The 22133-nt window shown below is 45.8% G+C and overlaps 1 protein-coding gene across 1 annotated transcript in view; it reads right to left on the bottom strand.

The window, feature by feature from the left end:
* Nucleotides 1-22133, bottom strand: part of NPHP1 (nephrocystin 1) — a 1322209-nt gene that overhangs the window by 171130 nt on the left and 1128946 nt on the right. The gene's annotated exons all lie outside the window — the stretch shown is intronic.

The following is a 22133-nucleotide window of genomic DNA, read 5'->3' as shown; positions in this document are numbered from 1 at the left end:
TTTAATTTGTTTCCTTTGTGAGCATCTAATGTTGGGAGAGATGCTCCAATCAATTCTCCTGTGTTTATGGAAAGGCGTTGCATCTCTGATTTTCACTTGGTGAAGCTTTTCCACAATCGGATTTGTGTTTATAGAATGGTCAGTGGAAGACTCTAGCACAGCAGCAGTAATTTTGTTAGTATTAGAATGAGACCTTTTCTCATTTAGCCGTGTAAGGTCAAGCAGGACTTTATTTATGACATCTAGTGAGTTTCTTCTGTTTCCTGGGCAGTGTGACTCTGTATAGTTTGTTACAATTTGTGGCAGCTGTATTTGAGCAACACTTGTTGGTTTGATCGGCATTGGTTTCAAATGGTCAAACGAGGGGCAAAACACATTGTCCACATCCTCTGTGGCTATAGCACATCCAGCGCTGATCATTGGCGAGGGTGCCATATTTTCAAAGGTACTGAAGAAGCGGGCGTGCAGGGACCCTAAATTCAAATAACTGTTCGCACTTAAACAAACATTTGGATCACTCAACGTGAGTGCAGACCCTCTTTCATCCACACCACCCGCAACATCGTGAGCACCATTTGAACCACCAGTGTTAACTGATGTGAGAGTGTGTTTGTTAATCGAGCGCCACACCAACTCTCGCAAAGGAGACACGTCTCGGGTTACAGGCACTGGCAGGGTGGAGTGAAGCATTGACTCGCTGACTGCAGTTCTTAATTGCGGTGCTAAGTGAAAACTTTCAGCTGATACATGAAGGAGTGTCTTGCTTACACTAGCAGAACCACTCACTCGAGACATTTCATGAAAGTTATTACCATTGACAGCTGCTGAACTAATCAAGACATTAACATCCTGCTGTGGCACGCATGTATTGCAGTCACTTACTTGAGATGGAAGCGGTAGGGTGGGCAGTTGTGAAATACGTACAGAGGTGCATTCGGAAAGCATTCTGAGTCCCTGAAGAGGCGGCTTCCAGTTTCCTCTGTGTGCGTGTTTTAGAAAACAACCCCGGTTTCGTGGCGTCTCTCATTACTCCGCTGGAGGGCAGACCAAGCAAAAGTGGGGGCCACCCACAGCAAAGCACGCAGGTACACAAGGAAAACAGGGGAGAGAGGGGAGGGACGGACGGGAAGGAAGGGCAAGGGCAAAGACGAGGACAGGGAAAGGGAGAGGGGAGGGAGGGAGCGAGGGAGGACGAGAGGAACAGGAACAGGAATCCAAGCAGGATCGATCGGAGTGAGTCAGCGGAGGAGGAGGAAGAGAGCCCAGTCATCCAGTACTCCATGGACCTCCTCGGACTCCTCAGACTCTGCCAGACTCTGCGCCCGCTCCGCGGGGAGAGCAGATTTTAAAGTTTAGTCACTCCCAGGAAATGTAGACACAGTAGAGCTACTAACACAGTAGCAGCAGCAGGGAAAGCAGACTCACTCCTTCCACTCCTCAGACTCTGCCAGACTCCAGAGTGCCTATCAGAAAATTAAAGACTAGATTTAAGTCTCACAAGGGAACTTGGAAGGCCTTGGGGGATAGACATTAGTTAACCCTTTCAGAAATTGGATTACTAGGGGTAATTTGAAATATGATGGCTCTTCCGCAGTGCGCTTAAAGATTGACAGCGCTATGAGGTAGCCCTTGGTCGTACCAACTTGAAGACCTGAATTCGCCAAATAGAGCAAAAAAGATAACACCATTGGTGTACTGCATGAAAAGGGTTTGATATTCTTTTCTCTACACTAGCTGCAAAATCTGTTCCAATGGCAGCGGTATAAAGTCTTTGTTGCTGGCCTTCTGGCTGAAAGCAACACCTCCATGACGTCATCCGGGAGGTCCCAATCCTTGTATCCCAACCTTTCAGAAACCAAGCGTGAAGGTTGAGGGTTCTGATGTCTGGATGGAGAACCTGACCTCCCTTCTGCGAGAGAAGATCCTCTCTTTGCGGAAGACGAATCGGAGGGCAGATGGACATGTCCAGAAGGTCCGGGTACCACATTCTCCTGGCCCCTTCCGGGGCAATTAGGATCATAGTCTTCCGGAATCTTCTCAACCTCCTGATCATCTGAGGAATGACAGGGACTGGAGGAAATGCGTATAGAAGTGCAAACTCCCAGTCTACTACGAACGCGTCCCCTAGAGCTCCCTTTGGGGGAAATTCCCTTGAACAAAACTGATCACACTTCCTGTTGATACTGGTGGCGAACAGATCCACTTGAGGGGTTCCCCAAAGGGCGAAGATTTCTTGAAGGACTTCCTGAGCTAGCTCCCACTCGTGGGAGACTGTGCTCTGCCTGCTCAGAGCGTCGGCTGTCAAGTTCTTCTCTCCGGCTAAGTGAACTGCCGATAGAGAGATTCCTTCTTGAATTGCCCAAAACCAGAGCTGCATCGCCTCTCTGCACAGTGGCAGTGATCCTACGCCTCCTCTTTTGTTGAGGTAGTGCATGGCCACTGTGTTGTTCGCCATTATTAGGACATTCTTCCCCTGTACAGATGGCAGAAAAGCTTTCAGCGCCAGTCTGATTGCTCTCAGCTCCAACAGGTTGATGTGTAGTCTGGACTCCGATGGAGACCAACGACCGCTGATGGCCAAGTCGTTGGCATGGGCTCCCCACCCTGTTAGTGAGGCATCCGGTGACTACTGTTATCTCCGGCCATGGTTGCCAAAAGTGTTCTCCTTTCAAGATGTTCTCCCGACAGGCCCACCACTGAAGGTCTCGAGCCACTCTGTCCGGGACTTGAAGGAGATCTGACATTCTTCCTGAGAATTGCGACCATTGGGTTCTTAGTGCCCACTGGAGGGATCTCATTCTCAGGCGAGCCTCTGGCACTAGGAAGATGCAGGATGCCATGAGGCCTAGCAACCTCAAAAAGTCGAAGGCTTGGCCATTTTGAAACTTGGTGACCATCTGTAGAATATCTTGAGCCCTCACCTCTGGTGGCGAGGCTTTCCCTAGGGAAGTGTCCAGGACTGCTCCAATGAACTGGAGTCTCTGTGATGGTATCATCTGAGACTTCTTTAAGTTGAGGGAGAAGCCAAGCTTGTGAAGGAAGTGGCAGACATAATCTAGCTGGATCTGAGCTTGTTCCGAAGATACTGCTCTGATCAACCAATCGTCTAGGTAGGGGTAGACGTGGATCCCTTCCCTCCTTAGACTTGCAGCCACTACAGACATTAGCTTGGTGAAGACGCTCGGGGTGGAGGTCAGCCTAAATGGCAGAACTCGAAATTGATAGTGAGAGTTGCCAATTGTGAACCTCAGGTATTTCCTGTGTTTGAGATGGATTGGCACATGGAAATAAGCATCCTGAAGGTCCAGAGATACCAACCAGTCCTGAAGCTGGAGGATCTGGAGGACCTGAGAAAGGGTTACCATCTTGAACTTGTCTTTCCTGAGGAATTTGTTCAATTCCTTTAAGTCCAAGATGGATCTCAGTCCTCTGTCCTTCTTTGGTACTAGGAAGTAGGGAGAATACCAACCCTTGTTCCTCTCCGCTACAGGTACCGGTTCTATGGCACCTTTTTCTAGCAGGTCTACCATCTCCTGCATAAGGAGCGAGTCTGGAAAATTCAAAGAGTTGTTGCCCGGTGGATGACTCTGAGGGGTGTGTAGGAAGGGCAGGCAGTAACCTTGGGCAACTGTTTCCAAGGCCCAAGCATCTGACGTAATAGCCTGCCATTCTGCGAGATGTTGAGTTAACCTGCCCCCTACTGGTGTCTTGTGAGAGGAGACCTCAGAGGGGTTTACAAGCGGCTGATGCAGATGCCGAGGGTAAAGAGGCACCTGCTGCTGTGGTTTTTGTACTTTTCCCCGTCCACCACGGGTGAATAGTTTCTGGCCCCTTTGAGCTGGTTGTCCTCTGCCTTTTCCGAATGCGGAGTAAAAGCGAAAGGACCTACCCTTCCAGGAGGTTCCTGAAGGGCAATTCGGAGTCTGTCGGATTGCAGCCCCAAGAGATTTTGCTGCTGCCTTGGATGTTTGTAACTTCTCTAGGCTGTCATCAGCCTTCTTACCAAATAAAGAAGTGCCATCAAAAGGCATGTTCAAAAGTCTGGCTTGTACATCTGGAGCAAAACCAGACTTCCGCAACCACGCAAACCTGCAGATTGTGTTACTTGCCGCCATGGCCCTGCTGATACTGTCAGCAGAATCAATGCCAGTTTGAAGGGACTCGCACATTGCATCTTTCCCATCTTTGATGATGTTTAAAAATGCTTCCCTTTCCTCTCCTTCCGGGAGACAGTCAGCCGCAGATGAAGCACACTCCCAAAGTGTATGGCTGAATCTTGCAAGCGTGCAAGTGGCGTTAATAGATTTAAGCTAGATTTAAGCGCCATGCTACATGCCGAAAATACTTTTTTGACATAGCATCAAACCTTTTATCGTCCCTGTCCTGTGGAATAGTAGGGTATGCAGATCTACTATTTGATGAAGTTGCTGCTTGTACAACCAAACTCTCTGGAGTTGGATGTTTGCTCAAGTATTCAGGATCTGTAGCAGATACCCTGTATTTGGCAGATAGTTTCTTGTTAATTGCAGGGATAACTTCAGGGGTTTCCCAATTAGCAGAGATCTTTCTTTGCAGAGCAGTATGAAAAGGAACAACAGGATCTTCCTGTGGACCTTTAACTAAAATGTCAGTAAGGTCATCCTGCTGAAAAGAAGGTGTAGATGTAGACCCCATGGATTCTATTATTCTTGCCATCAGAACCCTATAAGGGGTCTCATCATGCTCCCCAGGGTCTGGTTTAGCAAACTCTACTCCTAGAGAAGTATCTAAACCACTTGCTTCATGTAAAGAGTATTGAAGATATTTTAACCTGTTTTCTTCAGAGATAAATTCCTCTGGTATAGGTGTTGTGGTCCTTTGTAAACCGAAAGGTCTCTCATGGTCGGAATCCTCCCCTTCCTCATATATAGAGGACAGGCTCTAAAATAGTCAGACCTAGGATATGGTTTAAAACCCATTTCTAGAGCAGAAGGAGCCAAACTGGTTGTCACTGGCTGAGAAAAAAATCGAGGTTGTCGACGTGGAAGTCAAAGGCTTCGACAATCCCGAAAAGGGTGTCAAACAAGTTTGAAAAGACCTCGATGTACTCGAGAGGATCAGGATCCTACTCGGTGTCCTCGAAATTGTCGATGGCATCCTCGATGTAATGGTCGAAGTCCTCGACACCTCTACTGTCTGAGATGTAGTGACAGTTGTAGGTCTGTCTTTTATCGGAGTCGACAGTGGCGTCGAAGACGGCGTCGATGTAACTGATTTATGCGTCGAAGGGCCCTTCGACAAAGGCGTCGATGATGCAGATATGTGCGTCGAAGTAACCTTCGACGACGGCGTCAATGACGCGGTCTTACTGCCTTTACTTGAGGGTTCATGACGCCCTCAGGCAGTTTCTCTCGTCGGGTTCAACAACTCGTGGCGTTTTGATTTTTCGGGCTTTTCACCCAGGGTAACACCTTTAGACGTCTCTGAGGGGGTCGAGGCCGCTTTCTCGAAGACGCTAAGCATTTTCTTATGGAATTCCTGCCACTTAGCTGGATAGCTGTGTTTCGTGGGGCAGGTGACCCTTTCTGGGTAGGTAGAGGAAGAAGATGGAGATCTACAACACCTCTTCTTAGAGTGTTTTGATCTCGAAGACTGATGGGAACTGCTATGAGACCTTGAACGGGAATGTTTCTTGTGACGACGACGAGACGAATGTCTCGACTCTGCCGAAGAAACTTTCGAGGGAGTAGAAGTTTTAAGAGTCTTACCTCTTTCTAGCTTACCCTGCGCTCCTTCAAGGCTTTCGCCGTCATGGACATACAGTCCTCGCATTCCGAACAGTGATGCTCCGATCCCAGGCACCACAAACAGATCCTGTGAGGATCCGTCAACGACATTTTCTTCCCACAGTCACAACACTTTTTGAAACCGGACCGTGGGGTCGATGGTTCGGATGAAGAAGCCATCGAATTTAGATGATATCTTCGAAGAATAAGCAGAATCTTCCTGAAGAAAGGAACTGAGCGACACGTTTCCGAGGCCCACGAAGCGCGGAAAAACAGAACTAAACAACGGACGCTGCGCGAGTCTATTTATACGCACAATGACGTTGGCGCCGAAGGCTGTCGAGGGACACCAACTCGAGGGACGTCTACGCGCAGCGCGCTCTACTGAAAAAATGTCTGAGGCCAGCAAGCTGGAATGGATAACATCAAAGATAAGGAATACGTCGGAGGACACAATCCCTTCGAATTTAAAGTTCTGTGCCTAGTGTTTAAGTGTGTTAACAATTTGGCTTCATCATACCTATCCAAGAAAATCAGGTGGTACCATCCAACCTGGCGGCTGCGTTCTATCGACAAATTGCTACTAAAAATCCCATTGCGAAATCATGTGTTTAGAGGTGAACGCAGATTAGGAATGTATGGCCCAGAATTATGCAATAGGCTAACTCTGGAGATCAGGACCCTCGAATGGTTATACCAGTTTTGCAGGGCTTTAAAAACCCATCTATCCAAGTATAGGTGAGCCACACTAAAATGGATTTAGTTAGTCAGTTTGGTTTGAACCTTGGCAGTCTGCCTCCGTGACTGTGGCTTTGAAGTTCAGTTTAACCAGCAGCTAGATACGATTCAGTCTGTTAAGCGCACATATAAATATTTCAAAATCAAATCAGAATTAGTCGTACAACAACTGGGCAAAAAAGTTAATTTTGATTTCTGCTACCCTTCCGAACCACGAGATACTCACAGACCCCTGGAATGTAGGTCCACCCTAATGGCCTCAATTGGCTTCGGGTAGTTGGCCTGGTATAAATTCGCTATACTGGTGGTGAGGTAGATACCCAGGCACTTTAGCGTCTCCTTTGCCCACTGGAAGGGGGACAACCCCCTGAAGTGCAGCTAAAGAACCTGTGCACTACAGGATATATTAAGCACCTCGCTCTTTTTCAGGTTAACTTTAAATCTTGACACCCCGTGAAAATCTCTGGGGATCCCCAGCAACTTGGGGACAGAGACTTCGGCATTAGACGATTTCATGATGACGTAATTTGTGAAAAGTGCTAACTTGTGCTCTGATACTCTATAGGTGATGCCTCGAATACCTGCATCCAAGGCAAAGCGGAGAGAGGATTGGGACAACCCTGCCTTGTGCCTCTGGAGAGTGCAAACCCTTGAGATGAGTTCGCATTGGCAGCAACATTTAAAAATACATTTATTTACAGTTTTATTGGTTCAAAAACAGCATACAAAATTAAACCTTTAACATGCCAATCTTCTGTTAACAAATCATCACAATTACTTCCTCATATTCAATACATTAATTTAAAATAAAATCCACTAATGTAGTCAGTTACTACCTTCTTAAATTCATTTCCATTCAAACATAGAATACAGTTCGACAGTGCGAGAGGGGCTAAAGAAGAGAAGAGAGGGATTTTGGGCATCAGGGAAGGGAGGTTGAGGAACCTCAATTTATTTTCCATTATTTTTAGACCACTTCCTATTTACACCCCCTCAATATCTTCAGTGTACGGTAACATAAATTCTTCCATCTTCATCACAGCAATCACAAGACTTTTTTTCCCCCCCAACAGAACCAATTCCCACCATACTGAGGGGCCCAGTGTCTCACATCCATACATCTTCCCATCTAGGAAATGACTTCTAACTTTCATTAGTGATTTACACACTGTTACCAAATGGAGCAGTGTTTCAACCCCACCTACTTCATTACCAAATCTGCACTGGGCATTTCTGATTCCAGGAATTTTTCTGACCCATTGCACCTCTATATTTAGAAGGACATTCAATCGACATCTAAGAAGCAGATCGCGGTATATCAACAAAGGAGGTTTTTGAAGATACACCGGTAGGCAATTTAAACCTTTTCGCTCTAAACCAAGAGGTTGTTGAAGAGGGAAAATGGGACGATTCCTTCCCCGGATTCTCGTCCAGACCATGGCCTATGACGTCACAACCTAAGCACCCACCGCGGGAGGAGTTCAACCCGCTCACTGCCGCCCCAGACGTCAAGATCCACCATGGCCATGCCCCGCACGCCCTGCACACCCATGCCAGCTGCGCGTCATACCAACCTCAGGCTGGGACCTCGGGTGGAGCTGACACTGACCATATGGACCAACTCGATTAGACATCACCCACCAATATCGCCATCGTTAGAGATGCCATGAGGACATAGCCAGCGGACAAGAACACACATGCCACCAAGCACATGGATCAGACACACACCAATCCACACGAAGAACATACTCAGTGCTATGACGTAGAGGACCACTCATACTCACATATGCATCGTTGTTATTTTTCACATAGGCCAACTACAGCACCGCAGGAACGCAAGATGCCAGAAGAGCTCGTGTATATGCTTGCAGACGCTTCCTCGCTACTAAAACCATGAAGATGTAGCCCTGTATATGGACTAGTGCATAAGAACCCATGTTGCCCCTCACGACCCCCGTATTATGGACTGTATACCGCCACCCATGAGATAGGCCAAAGTAGGCCGCAAACCAGAGTCCCCAGGCCAGAGCAGCTCAGACGAAGCTGCAAGATCCTGATCATGCAGAACGAACCCTGACGAGAGCCCCACAGCCAAGGCCACGAAGTTGCAATTTACATGCCGCGCTTCCCGCGCCAAGCTTACACCTGCAACTGCTAAATGCTCCTCAGAGCCGAAATACAAATCAAATACCTGTAATTCTGCCCCAACCACGGTCTCCCAACACGTGACCAGGCTGACCTGATACGATGCCAAGCCCCAAGGACCAGAGAAGCTCTGGGGTCTCACGTCTGGGACACAGACTGCAACAACGAAGTGACAAGTTGGACACTGACAGCGATGGGAACGGGACACTCAACAGCCAGTAGTCAGACCTGTCCATTGTCCGCCACGGACACATAGTCATACATTGTTGCCAGCACCAGGTACACCGCGAGCAGCGATGGTCCCAGGCTTGGGGGCTCATGGGTGAACCAATCAGAATATGAGGGGCTAACCACTGACGCCACCATAGTTTCGCCAATCACTAATTTCCCCCTTGTAACAATTCTCATGTAGCAACTATTAGGGAAGACCCAAGCGTACCACCTGACCCCTTCTCTACCAATAACCTTTTCCTCTATACAAGTCGATACTGACCCTACCACTCGGGGAGCCAACCCGAGGTAGCATTAGGTTTAGGGGCTAGTTTCCCCAGGTGATGCATGTAGTCGCGTCATCCGGTTAGAAAAAGGGCCTGCGAGCCCACCACGTTTCCTGGGTACCTGTGATCCGAGAACCTGTCCCTGTCCGTTTCATGCAATAAACAGCAATAACTCTTTTGCTCTTGTGTGAGCCTCATACTCCTTGGGACGCGGGAGGAGTTGGGGCCTCCCCAACCCCGGAGGTCCGTGGACAGCCCTGCCGACCCCCGGGAAATTTTCCCCGACAAGTTGGAGGCACTGCTGAGATTGGCGAGATAGACCACAGCGAGGCCGCTTGCATCAAGGTGGCCCGGCAACGCGGCCCCCTCTGCCGTTGCCCCCTTTGGAGGACTGCAGGACCATCGCGGAACTGCGAGACGTCCGGACAGCGCAATCCAGAGACTGGCCGTCAGGAGCCGACTTCAGAAGTATCCTGCCCGCGGTTGGCGAGTGTCCAGACGTGGTCCAGACGAGGGGAGGCGGCAAGCTGATTGGGAGGGGTGCACGCAGTCGAGCGGCACCGGAAAGTGAAAGCCCGATGTGAGTATGGCACACACAACTAGCAGTGTAATGTTGTATGGGTGGCGGGAAGAATTGTAACTAGGGTGGCGGGTGGTTTTTGCAGTGTGTTAAGGAAAGATTTTGGTCATTGAGCGGCGATCAATGTGTAAGGTGTAGTGGTGACCGGAACTAAGGCCGTCCCTCTAGTGTTACGGGGCTGGCTGGGTGGGGCTTCGAGCACCCACGTGTGACTGGCGAATCGCGCTGATTGGTCTGGATCGCGGACACCTGTATAAGGGGGTGTGGCATTCCTATGAGTTGGCATTGTAGATCAATGAATAGATGAGGATTCCTATTGATTGAGTGTTTAAGCTCAGTGAATAGATGACGTATTCCCGCAGGAGGTAGCTAGATTGTTTCTCAGTGCAGAAGATAATTGGCTGGCTAAGTTCCCCTAAGGAGGGAGCGTATCACACACGAGGCGACACAGCGGGTGCAGCTATTTGTAATAACTAAGTGATTAATGAATACTCCACTCCAGGCGTGGTGGGAAGACAGCTGTGGGGATTGTGGGGAATAGCATTGTCAAAACTAGCGCGCATTTTCTCGTTGTAATTGTACGTACCGGTAACCCATTGTAGTAGTTGTAGTAGTTGGTGACGTCACCCATAGGGCTTGCATAGGATACTGCAGTCTCCTTCAAGAGTGATCAGAGCAGAGACACGCGGTAAAGGAGGGGTGAAGGGGGAGAGGTGGCCGTGCACAGAGAATGTGGCACGTCCTCGATCAAAGGGGTCGCACTGAGAGGTGGTGCGACCAGTGGGAGGGGGAAGAGAAGGGCATACACTGCGCAGGCGGTGAGGTCAGAGAGGAAGGAGGAGGAGTTAGAAGTACATTGCAGGTGCGCCGAGTAGCGGCGGGACTGGAAAGGCGGGGTGGCTCCAAAGCACGCCGCGTGGGGCGCAAAGCCGCAGGGGGCTTCGGCCCCCACAGGTCAAAGGGGGCCCTAGCTCCGAAAGAAGGAGTGTAAAGGAAGGTGATATTGTTGTAAAGACGAAGAAGGCGGTGGCGCCCAGCACGAACGTGTTCCAATAATAACCTTGCTTTTCATTACAGCGGAAAGTCGGAAGTCCCCAAACTACGGGGCCAGTTAACGGCGGTATTGAAACATTGAAAAATTCAAAATGTCTATGTATTACGGGGCAGGGGCGGGGTACAGAGCCAGCACATTAACTACACCACTCCACCATATCTGTGCAACACTAACACCACACAGAGATAAAATAGTAAAGTACAGTGTAGAATGGACACAAGGGACGGAAAACAGAATTAGGATACCATGGCCGCCCAACGGCAGCTTTGACATGTCCACTCAACATTCACTGCTAGCATATTTACATAACATATAAGGGGAAGAAGTTAGCGAGTCACCTAGATGTTTTTGATGTCTGGAGAATGTTTCAGGGATCTGTACCAGGTGTGCCAGGGATGTTAAGTGTGCAGGAGGTAAAGAAGGAGAAGGTGAGCGAGGAGGGTGTGTGCAGCGCACCCCAAGCTCCTCTCAGCGCCGAGGAAAGTGAGGAAGAAGGATCATACCCAGTTGCAGATTTAAAAAAAAGGAAAGCGAGGGAGAGACAGCCGTAGTTAAAGAGGTGAAGAAAGAAACGGAAGGGCTGTATCCAATAAGGGAATTAAGAGAAGCAACACAATCACAGTTAACAGCCGCTGAAGGGTATTCGAACCCTATATACAGCCCACTGCCATACGCACCAGCAGACAGCTACCAAAAGGGGCGGGATTCGGGGAGCGCAGTAGACACAAAATCGGCACAGGTGAGCTCTGAGAGCATAATAAAGTCACAAATAGACTTGCCAAGTATAGGGCCACACGAATGGATAGCAGCGCAGGTGTTACTGAAACTTCGGGGGACACTAACGGGAGAAGAGGAAGAAGTGGTAAACAGGGTAGGTAAGGAGGAGATAGGACACCAGCAGAGAGGATGTGAGGTAAGTACGAGGAAAGAGGGAAGCATGACAAGGGAAGAAGAGGCAGTGTTGGAGGCGAAATTGGCAGAACTGAGGGAGGCGCAGAGCGTGTTGATTAGATAGCTCGAGCAGGAGGAGCGGGAGAAAAAGGTGAAGAGGAAAGAAGGTAAGGAGGAGCGAGCGGGGCTAACATCACCTTAAAAATAGAACAGGTTTGATGTACAATTTGACTCAAATAAATAGATTCACGTGATCGTTTCACATGAGTTTTTTCCAACAGGACTGTGATTTCTTTCTGTTTTGTCTTGTGCTCTTTTAATAATTGGACCCATTATGTTCCTTCTTTTAATATGTACTAGAAAAATAAAATTGAATATTTCCTTTTGAAATACTAGCCTATGTGCATATCTTGTGATATTTGCTTTGACACAAGACTGTGAGTCACGTTTGCCTCATTTCAGCCTAAATAACCAGCCCAGAAGTGTGACACCAGTAGGTAGCTTGTTTTGGGAATTCTTCTTCTGCGTACCTTTTCAGGCCAGAAACACCCACTAGTGAGGAGGAAGGGGCAATAATATCAGTGGACAGCGAGAGTATTGTAGCAACCAGAGACCACATTGCAGTTCACGCCCAGGATGGGGAAGGGAAAGCATGCAGTAATAGCATTAGCTGAAGGATGCAGGCTGATGCAGGTGTCAGATGAGGAGCTGTTCTAAGACGAAGTAGGAGATGGTGTTCCAGATGAACTTCTATGTTTGGTTGAGGGTGACCTACAAGTAGGTTGCGCAGAAAATTGCACTAGAAGGCCCATCCCTACCCAAACACCTTTCTACGAGGAAGACTTAGCAGCTGTACCCACCTCTTTATGGACTAGTAGTCCGTATGACGTGGGTTTCATAGAAATCATTGAAGAAGTACAAATAAAACTAAAGAAAGGTGCAATGCTCCCCAGGGTGAGGCAGTACCCACTATCTAAGGAAGCTGATGAAGGGATCAAAGAGAAAATAACTGCCCTAGTGGATAGAGGAGTAACGGAAAGTACATTTTGGTAATACCTCGTTTTCCTCAGGGTCCTCAGGAGATGAGAATTTCTCCAATTCAAGACCACAGAGGAATAGCTATCGCCCTGCAAGACAACAATGCAGAGGCAGGCAGAATAGTAACAGAGGAAGAAATCACAATAGCTCCTCCAGAGGGAGGCAAGGACAACCACCACAAAGACAACGTTTTTTAGAGGAGGACGTACACAACGAAGATTGGGATTTTGCACCCCGCCAACTCAGAAGCACCAGGGGTTATTAGTGAATTTATCGAGCTATACCCCCCACTTCTTCAGAGGTAAAATTGTTAAACAAGGGCTTTGATTTTGTTCCTACCACTAGCTATGACGGCTTCAGGATGAGGACTGAGATCCATCAACTGTTCCGCAAAATCCATCTAAAACAATTCTTCACAGATAAAAACTATGAGGGTGAAGTTAACAACAGCGGATTAAAGAATCCTTCTGATTTCCATCCACCGTTTGCAAGTTTGACACATGAAGCAATAGTTTTTGAAAAACGGGTGCTCTCCGAACTAAAAGTACTTGAAGAGAAAAACACTAATACTCATTTCTTGCAAAACCTGGCACGAGATGAACAGTTAGCCTTGCAACAATTGAAAAACAATGATCAAATTGTGATATGAAAGGCAGACAAAGGAGGAGCGATTGTGTTACTCAATCGCGATTTCTATGTTTCAGAGTGTACCAGACAGTTAGCTGATGTCACGTTCTATAAAAGAATTGACGAAGATCCTACACCGCGCCTGAAAGCACAGATCGAAGAAAAAACTAGAAAGGCTCTGGAAAGAGGATGGATTTGTCGTCAAGAATATGATTATCTTAATGCTAAAAAACCATCAATACCCAAATTTTATATCTTGCCAAAGATCCACAAATCATTAACAAATCCGCCAGGCCGACCAATCGTTTCTGGGTCAGGGTCATTGTTAGAACCATTGTCCAAATATGCAGACAAGTATTTAAAACCATTTGTGTCGCAGATGTATTCACACATACAGGATACCACCGAAGTTGTTATGTTAATCGAAGACTATCCCTTTGACAATAAGCATCAGATGTTGATTAGCCTTGACATAGTATCTTTATATACGTGTATTCCTCAACATACCACACTTGAAGTCCTAGAAGAGGTTCTCATGACTAAAAGAACAGATGGTGATTGTCCTAATAGCTTCATGCTCTGGTGTGTCGCTATGTCTCTTAAAGAAAACTATTTTAGTTTTAACCAGCAACTTTACCAACAAGTGCACGGCAAGGCAATGGGGTCATCTGTGGCCCCCTCCGCGGCGAACTTGTTTGTTGAATTCTTTGAAAAAAGTGTTGTCTATAACCCCTCCAATCCGTTTTTGAATCACCTACGGATTTGGAGGCGTTTTATAGACGACATTCTGATCATCTGGAATGGTGATACAGTGTCGTTTGACGAATTCAAGGTATGGCTGAATGAACAAAATCAATTTCTTAAATTTACAGCCACTACAAGTACCGTCAAAATTAATTTTTTGGACATCACTATATGGGTAGATAGTACTAGCAACTTGTTGAAGGTTAAACCTTACCATAAGCCGTCGGATCGTAATTCCTTGTTACTATTTAACAGCTGCCATCCTAGCCACATTAGAAACAACTTACCAGTTGGCCAATTTCTCAGTTTGAAAAGAAACAGTTCTAGTACAACTATTTTCGAAGAAGAAGCAGCGAATTTAAGTTCCAAGTTATTATCAAGAGAGTATCCCCATACGATCGTGAGGAGAGCTCACAAACGAGCTAAGAATAACAGAGAAGCTCTTCTTGAGTACCGGAATAAAGTGAAAAACACTGATCAAATAGTATTTGTAAGCACATTCAACACCCTTTCGAATAAGGTGAATGCCATTATTAGACGCAATTGGCATATTCTCGAGTCGGGTGAATGTCCTATGGCTAGACCAATATGTGCATTCAAGAGAGGTCAGAACATTAAAGACATGGTAACTATAAATGATATTTCAATACGTTCACCACAGTTGACTCTTACGGAGTCCTGGGGGTTGCCTAAACCTATTGGACATACACCATGCAGCTGTTGTTCTAGCACCAAACGCACGAAAGAAGTCGATTTGGGTCTAAAGAAACCATGGCAGCAGAGACAGTTTACTAATTGTAATTCACAAATGGTAGTTTATGTGATCTGGTGCCCTTGCCACAAAATATACATTGGCATGACGGAAAGGAAAATAAAAACAAGGATCACGGAACATAAAAGCTGTATTAGAAATAAAAACATGACAGCTCCCCTTGTGGGACATATTTCAGACATGGATCACACACCGGAATCCTTAATTTGGAGTGTCTTGTTACAAGTTGATAGTAAAGAAAATACAGCTGCAATCAAGAAAAGACTGCTTGAGAAAGAACAGAGATTAATTTACCTTTGTAACTCAGTAGAGACAGGTCTCAATGAACAGATCGACTGGACCAATGTGTCAGCTACATTTGAACAGTCAATTAATTACAATACTGAGGTTTTTTGACGTCATTTATGTCATTTTACTGAACAGAATACATCAGTTGTAAAAAAAAACAGTAGTTCTAGTCGTGCTATGCTGCTTACTTAAACTGCGTCTGTCAATGACAAATCGTGAATATATACTTTGTTAGAACAATAGTATGTTCACAAGGTATCAATATGTTCAATTGCGAGTACTGCCTCCTTACACTCAGGAATCCTGAGCGGACCTAGGCGAGGTGGCCCGGACTTTAATACACAAGGTGGTCTGTTTGGTTATGCAGTAGCTTTGTCCTTGTTAAAATGGCCCCCACCGTTTCCATCTACACCTTACCTCCGCCGCTGTCTTCAGTTTCTATTGTTATTTAATGCACAGCTGTTGTAGCATTTAGTCACCTCGCAATAGTTAGCGAGGTAACGCTACCGATGCAGTAGGACGTGCGAGAGGAGTTTGCTAAATACGAAAGCACGCGGAGTGGAGGCACAACAAAGTAAGTGCAGAAATGAACCACACGAGCGCGTGTTGCTGGTATTTAACGTTGTTAATATCGCGTTTGCCAACCCGCTCATCGGTGCTTTTCGCACACATAAGTAGTGACGGTTGCTTATCCATGTGTACTTCTTAGCAGATACAGCGAAGTGCTCTTGATGGCGATTAGTGAGAGAGCGGTTGACACCGTGCCTGCTTTTGAAATTTTCGGCTGCATGAAGACTTCTAAATCTTGCCGCCATTGTTATGACAAGACCCTGAGCCTAAGGTCAGTCATTCATTCAGACAATGAAACGAGTTTGTTGTAATTAATTTTTGAGTGGTAGTGGTTATCCATACAGTTTCTTCAATGAATGGAGGGCTGCTGTTGTGAATGGGTTTTTAGAACACTGGCATACTATTAGCTCATGTGTTATGTAAGGGCACACTCTGTTGACAGTGTGCGATAATGGTTGGTATTAAATGAAGTTTTTTCTGCCACATGTCTTAAGATTGAGATAGTACTGGAATCTCATCTGTGACCTTTCGATGTGTTTTGACATCTGATTAATGGAGCGTGTTTTGCTACACCACTGACAAGGCATTGCATTCCCACTTTTTTGTAGAGGGTGGAACCTCCTCACACGAAGACTCTTCTTTTACCCCTGCTACTAATAACAAGTTGGCAGTGAGGTAAGCCTCCCAAAAAAATTGGATTCGTTAAAAAAGGCCTATAAACTATTTGCTTTGAGAGTTTGTATTTGGTACACTCAACTGATAAATACGGTTGTCTCTTTCTTTTTCTCTTCCTCTCCCCTTTGTTTGTTTAGGCTGACACCACACAGTGTTTAGAGTCTTTCATCAAACAGCTGCCCCCACTTGCTTGCATCAGGTTGCACTGCTAATACTTGGAATTGTTAGAAGTGTTTGTAATTCCGATTGTTGTCTACAGTACATCCCCCCTGAAGAATTTCCCGTGAATAATTCTCTCGAAGAACTATGGGAATGAAACATGTCAGGTTCCTCTGGCTGTGAGATACTGTCACGGTTTTAATTAGGCATTAAGAGCTGCTGTCTACTTAGAAGTAATAATAGGATCTCAATATTAATTTAATAGATCCATAATTAGACATCAGATTTGTATTCGTACATAAGATGCTAATGTTACATATTGTGTATTTTTTATGTGTTGTTTAGTATACAATTGGATGTGTGTTTGTAATATTAATAACAACCTCTAATGAGTAATATTGATTACTTTAATTGCTTTGCTGCTTTTCTGTTTATTAAAGGTGCAGGTGTTTCTTTTTATGTTTAACACAGAACCCCTTTAGTTCTATCTTTGGTGTTTTGTTTTCTTTTCTTACCTTTTTTATATTTTTTCATCTAAGTTTTGTTTTGTTGCTCCACATATATGAATTACTGTGGTTGAAATGCTGGTTGTATATTTATTAAAAAAAACTTTTTAATATGGAATGAATTTTGTAATAAAGTATAGCAATATACATATATTTTTTCAATGACGGTTGTGAGTGCAATTTGTTGCAACTGAGGAGGGCAGGTTGTTAGGTATCCAAACCATTGATTTTGATTCCTTAAGGGCGAGGACTTGAGAGGAGCTAGGACCTTTTGTTTGTAATAGTACGAGTTTCATTGGGCACTGTCCTAGGCCTCTTTCTACAAAAAAACTCAGTCCTTTGTTAGTCCTTTGGTAGAGGAGTACTGGTACCATCAGAGTCACTGTGCAACACTGCGGTGTATCCTGTGCGCAAGGCAAAGGGAGGGTCTTGGCGTTTCATACAATATTTGAGACCTCTCAACCACATTGTGGAGGCAGAGTACCCGATAGCAGCTAACCCAGCCACCATACTGTACGGAATACCAGCAAAGGCGTCACGATTCACAGTGATCGACCTCAAAAATTCATTTTTCTCAATACCACTGCACCCTGACTCTCAAGATTTAACAAGTTTCACATACCGCAACACAAAGTGGAAACACACTAGACTACCCCAAGGGTACTGCGAGTCACCATCCATCTTTAACAGAGTAATACAAATGGACCTAGGAAACAGAGATGGAAAGCACGGTGCTGCAGTATGTAGATGATATCATCATCTGCAGCACCACTGAGGAAAAGTGCAGGAGGGACTCTATAAAGATGGTCACAGTACTGGCTGAGAAAGGATACAAGGTTGACAAGGGGAAACGGCAGTACTGTCAAGAACAAGTACTTTATATCGGGCAGATCGTTTCACAAAAGGGAAGGAACATTGCACCACAAAGGGCACAAGCAATACAGAATACCCCACAGCCGCAGACAGTAAGGGAATTGCAGCAATCTCTTGGTCTATGCAACTACTGTAGAGCATGGGTCTTTGATTACAGCTCATACATAGGACCACTGCTAAAGGCCCTCAGGGAGGCACAGAGGTGGACAATGAAGTTGGGGTGGACAAGAGAAATGACAGATGCATTCAATGAGTTCAAACATGCCATTTCAACGGCACCAGTACTAGGTACCCCTAATTATAAAGAGGAATTCTACATCTTCTCACATTGTGATAGTACAGTAATGGCAGTTTTAACAAAAAAGACAAGCATGGGACACAAACCAATGGCATTTTACAGTGGCCACTTGGATCCTGCAATGATGGGACACTTCCCATGCAAACAGAGCCTAGCTGCAGCAGCTTTTGCAGTAGAAAATTCCTCCTCAATCACCATGAGATTCGTGTACATGGAACACGCCCTCTTTGCCCTTTTAAACAAGCCAAAATCCACGCTGACTACCCAAAGAGCAACAGATTACAAGATTATCCTGTCTAGACAGAGCTGAAAATTGTAAGGTGCAGTAATGTCAATCCAGCACGATTTATAGCAGAGGAAGTGGAAAAGGGAGAGAATGCACACAACTGTGTACATGTGATTTAATTTTACTCATGTACCAGAAAAGGTGAGATAATGTACATCGACAACTATTGATCAATGTGATGGAATAAGACGGACAGGAACAGCAGTAGTGCGATTGAGTGAAGACTGGACTTACATACCAGTAAAATGTGTCAAATTACCCCAGCACTATTCAGTGCAAGCAGCAGAACTAGTAGCCCTTATTCTGGCCTTAGAATAAAGCAATGAGAAATGAGTAAATATATACTCTGACAGTGCATATATTACATCAACAGTACATTCAGGATTAATAAAGTGGCAAAGAAGAGGATTCAGAAGAGCAGATAGTACTCCTGTACAACATGCTCTCCTACTGGGTGAACTAATAGAAGTGATAAATTACCCAGCAGAGTTAGCCCTGGTGAAGTGTAAGGCGCACACTAATGGTGACGATCCAATATCAAGAGGTAACGAAACAGCAGACGCACATGCAAAACATGTTGCGTACTTTGGCGAGACATGGAACCTTCCAGAAAAATAAAAAGATAAGGGGAGGGTAAGACAGATGTTAATGAAGGATGGGTACACACACATCCCAGAGACACAGATTATGGAGCTGCAGGCAGCAGCACCAATGGCAGAAGAGGAACTGTGGGTCAAAAGAGGATGCACCATGTCCTCCACAGATGCACTATGGCGACACAACAATGCAGGGAAAGTTGTGGTGGCCCTGGCCCTACTGAAAACAGCTCTGGCCCAACTACACCATCCCACGCACACAGGGAAAGAAGTAATTGCAGCACAAATAAAAGAATCATGGTTCTGCCCCGAGCTAAACTCACACGTTGCAAATTTCATTAGCAATTGCCTCACATATCAGCAATATATGTCCGGTCATACGCTGCAAGTGATCAAAGGTACAATACCCCGGCCTAAAGGACTCTTTTTGCACCTACACATTGACTACGTCGACATGATCAACGTATGTCAAGGATACAGATACATGATTGTAGTAGTGTGCCCATTTTCAAGGTGGATCGAGGCCGGTCCGTGCTCTCATGCAGATGCATTCAGAGCAGCTAAATTCTTGGTAAGGGAGGTGTTTCCGAGGTGGGGAGTTTGCGAAGTACTGAGGTCAGACAATGGTCCTCACTTTGCCAATGAGTTATTCCAGCACGCAACTGCCCTCCTAGGAATAAAGCATACATTTGCCTGTGCGTATCACCCACAAGCTAATGGAGTCTGTGAACGCCTCAACGGTCTCCTAAAAGAGGAAATCACAAAGATCCAGCAAACAACCAAAAACAGTTGGCTGCACTGCCTCCCACTGACCCTGTTTGAGTTAAGAAATAGACCAGGGTCAGGCCACCACCTCACACTCCATGAGGTGGTGACTGGATGCCAGATGCACCTCCCACTCACACAACCATCAAGGGCAATGAGTGATTGTAATAATACAAGTACTGTTTTTGGTGAAGAAATGCACAAGTATGTCTCTTCCTTGGTTAAAGTGCCGCTTTCATCTCTCAACAGATCCAACTGACACAGGGCGTGTCGAAGAACAACCAACAAGGAGAAGCAACCAACGAAGAACAGGAACTGACTGCACAGTGGACAGTGAAAGAAGGAGATGAAGTTCTCCCAAAGAACTATCGCAGAAAGTGGAATGCCCCTCCATTTACAGGGCCCCATATAGTGCAGAAAGTAGCCCCTAGAGCTGTAAAACTGCATGATAAGGAAGTATGGACACACATTCATTACATCAAGCCCTACAAAACACAGACCTGCCCTCACCTCAGCGAAGGGGGCAATGCTTCAGCAACGACAACTGACGACACAGCACAGGCGCCAGAGACTCCAAAAGACACAAATAATCAGCCACCCATAGCCCACCCCATGATCACAAGATCCCAGTTTAGCTAACATTAACACTCACCAGCCACCAGTTAATGAAGAACTTTGTCAAAGGAATCTGCAATATACACCACACTGTGTAAACACGTGCATGCTCTCTTCTCTTTTTGTCTCGCACATGCAGGTAATGCGCATTGTTATTGTATATGTTAGTGGATCACAAAGAATATACACCATTGCCCAGGGGCAAATGCTGCCCACAGACGATATCCCAGAAGATTTGTCACACCAATTTGTATATATTATAAAAAGGCGAAAATACTTAAGACCACGGAGAATACGCATCTATTATCACGCGTTTCTCATGCTAATAGTACGCTTGTTTCCACACCTACACGCAGCATTACCTGCCTTAAGAGATAGGACGGTAAGGCAAGCATGGGAAGAGCTTTTCGCTTGGGCATTGAACGACCACTTGATACAAAGGGCTAGAATAAAAAGTACTAACAGTAATAACGCACATTTTGAGAGATTTTCAGGCGGGCACCTATATCATCTAAAGTAAAGTAGCTGCAGGACCGCAGCAACGGTAAGAGGAAAATGCCAGTGGTAATAGCAACTGTAATAAAGATGATAGGGATATTTTTCACCACTGGTCTGACTACTGCCGCTGTCTGGCAGGCTTACTATGCTTTTTATGTGACAGGACTTCCCACTACTAACATTTCCCCTACCATGGCTGCAAGGAGCACAGTGTCAGGTGTTACAAGTAGCATGGGGTCCAACATAAGGAGGGATAAACGTAGTGTTTCTATCGATGTACATGGGGTGGACACATATCTCACGGAATCAGCGCACGTCTCCAACAACATGTGGTACAAGCACTTGTCCAAAATTGGTAAGGACAAGACAAAGGACAACTGCTATGTGTGCTTGTTGATTCCATACGCCATGAGCGCCTCAAGAACATTTGTGGCAACTTAAGTACTTGCAGCAACTGCAGAATGCCTGTTATATTTAGCGTTGTTTCAAACACGAGGACGATTTCAAGGGAAAAGAGCAACACTGAGATGGAAATAAAAGTCGACATACCCGTATGAAGACAACTTCATCAAAACACTACTAATGTTTGACAATTCCTGGCAGCTGACCGAAGGACTTAAGTACATAACAGATGGACCCGACAAAGGAGAAACAAAAGAGGTTACACTGAGCTATCTACCATACCAGTGGAGCGCAAGAGAGATTGGAGGTGAACCAGGGTGCTGGGAAAGGCCACTAATACTAATATATGGCAAAGTATACACGAAGAACGGATGGGTGGATGGAGTTGTGGGAAGTAAACCCTTGACGTTGGCAAAATGATCAGTGATGACAGTGCAAGAAGAAAACAACAAATGCTACAAGGAATAGACAAAGAGTGCAGCATTGGTAACATGGCTAGATAAAGAGGAAGAACCCATAACAATTCCCCTTGCAGCACCTACACTATGCTACCAGCATGATAGAGAAATTGATGTTGGAACGAATGAAGGATGCAAGAGAGCGATCAAGCTTTGTGAGGGGGGTGCAGGAACAGCATTATTAATGGACCACTATTGGGCCTGCAGAGCCAAAGCATACAACAGCTTGCCACCGTTGTGGAATGGAGTGTGCACTATGGTACACATCAACGTGTCATCACTAGTCGTAACAC

This window comes from Ambystoma mexicanum, chromosome 4p (assembly GCF_040938575.1).
Source record: "Ambystoma mexicanum isolate Mex_15411 chromosome 4p, UKY_AmexF1_1, whole genome shotgun sequence".
In the NCBI taxonomy this organism is placed as follows: Eukaryota; Metazoa; Chordata; class Amphibia; order Caudata; family Ambystomatidae; genus Ambystoma; species Ambystoma mexicanum.
This window is presented reverse-complemented; position numbering and strand designations above follow the sequence as displayed.